We start from the raw sequence: 2,643 nt of genomic DNA on the forward strand, positions 1-2,643 counted from the left end.
AATCTGAATTAACTGAGAAAAAATTAATGAGATTCGGGAGAAATATAATTTCTATTTAGCTGTAGCTACCAGAAATGCTCCTTTTTATTTAGACATTTTTCTTCTTAGGTGAATCATAATTTTTATTTCCTATAGATATTTTGAGCTATATTGAGATTGCGTATATATTTATATATCGGAGGGCATGAAAATAACAAAATAACCACCTGTTTTTGGCATGGAGAATCAGCAGTTCTGAAACAGACTGGATTCTTTGTAATAACATGAAATCAAAACATAGAGTAAGGAATACTGACACAAGGAATAAATAAATAAAAACAGTTATATTGATTTCTGATAAATTATGACGCGCGTAATAAATAATTTTGCAATAAGTTAATAATTATGCCAAACTTCGATCTTTTGAATAGATACATGCCTACCCACTCATACATACATACATACATACATACATACATATTTATACATACATGCACATACGTGTGTGTGTGTTCCTGATTTTGTCACAAGGCCAGTAATTTTGAAGGAAGAATTTATTGACCTTGGTGAGACGAAAGGCAATGTTGACCTCGGTGGGCTTTCAATTCTGTGGAAAGACCCCGAAGAAATACCGCAAAGCATTTTGTTGACGCTCTAACGATTATGTCAAACCACCTCCCTCATAATATATATTTAATAAAAGTTCAAATTCTTAGAAATATGTTGTTGTTTATTTGTTTGTCAGCCAAATTATATTACCCATTTATTCAGCAGTCAAGCAACTTGGTACAACAGAGTGTATTATAACTTCAGAAACAAAGATAACAATATAAGAATTTGAATTTCTAATATTGTCTTTGACTCTATTTGATATACATACTTAACCTCCGCCTAATAACTAAATTGTAATTGTTGAGCTTGTGAGTACTAGTTGCTAAATTGATCATGCGTTCTTTAGATGGTGGTTTGCGTGATCACTATAGCAGCAAACAACAGTATCAGAACAAACAATGCGTACTCATGGAGCAAACCTTTAAAAGTAGACTCAATCAGCACACATATTGCTTCAGCTTCACAGCGTCAACACTATTTTCTATCACAGTCCGTTCAGAAAAATGAAGGACAATGGAGTTCAAGACATTTCTATAGCCTAGAGAATACTATTACACACACACACACACACACACACACACACACATGTGTATGTATGCGTGTGTGTGTGTGTTCTTATGTATACATACGCATTTACACAATCCTCTCAGAGCACAATATATTAACAAACAAAATTTTCAGTGTGTGATAGTACATTTAATTAAAGTCCCCTTCATTATAATGCACATATTGATTTCTTTGATTAGATATAGAGACATATAATTAGAGGTGATATTACAGTCAATTGCCTCGATACCAATATTTTAATATTATTCATTTCGAAGAGATAATTGCTAAACGGAACACTCGGTAGCGAGATACTTGCCACTATGTCTCTCTGCCCCTCTCCATCGCTGTTGATTTAACTGTCGAGTAGATAATTGTAAGGACTTCAGATTCATATTTAGACAAAACCAAGGGGAGAAGTTTGTGTCTATTTACACACACAAGCACACACACACATACACACACGTACATATATATATGTATACATACACATACATAATATATACGTATACACACATACACACACACACACACACACATATATATATATATGTGTGTGTGTGTGTGTGTGTGTGTGTGTGTGTCTGTGTGTGTATGTCTGTGTGTATGACACTAAGATGGAATATCATTTTACCTTGGAAATTATGTAATGGAGAAATCAAGTAGTAATAGAAATGCTCTTGTAACTGTTTCCATAAATTTAAGCGTATTTTGAAAGCGTGCGCACGCACACACACACACAAACACATGCACACTAATTTATGTATATATATATATATATATATATATATATGTATACATACTTGCATGAGAATGTGTGAATGTGTTTGTGTGTGTGTATGCGTTTGCAAGTGTCGAAATATAAAGGTACTTAAGAGAAAAACAGCCAGTAAAATGCATTCTGGGTATCAATAGTGAAATGCATTCTTAGATATGTTTGCATACTTTACTCTAGACGTTGAATTCTTAAGTTTAATATGTCTACGTTTAAAGTGTCTTTATATCAACAGCATAGGACAAATGTGATGATCATAAGAAAAGCTTACTAATTATAAACAAAGTGGCTGAGACTGAAAAAAAGTCGCAGAGTTAAGAATGTAGCCGTGATATTGGTCTATCTTTCTCCTCTCTCAAACAGAAAGAGGAACAAAAAAAAAAAAAATTCACCGAAGCTTTCGAATCACTGAAACTGGTAAAATACTGCGTGACACATTTTCAGGATAAAACGTGTGACATTTGTCATCATCGAACAGCATGAAAGAGAAAATCGTAAGAGAATTACGATTACGGAGAGACCAATTTAAGGTGAGGAAGGAAACCGGAAATTTAGATAAGCAGCGTTTTATGCCGGGCAGAACTTATCCGTCATATTAATAAAAGGAGTAAATTATACCAAGAGCGACACACACACACACACACACACACACACACGCACACACACACAGAGCACATTATAGTCAATTACATCATGCGTGGCTGTGCGGTAAGAACCTTGGTTCCTAAACG

The sequence above is a fragment of the Octopus bimaculoides genome, chromosome 10 (genome assembly GCF_046866305.1).
Source record: "Octopus bimaculoides isolate indiv1 chromosome 10, ASM4686630v1, whole genome shotgun sequence".
Taxonomy (NCBI): Eukaryota; Metazoa; Mollusca; class Cephalopoda; order Octopoda; family Octopodidae; genus Octopus; species Octopus bimaculoides.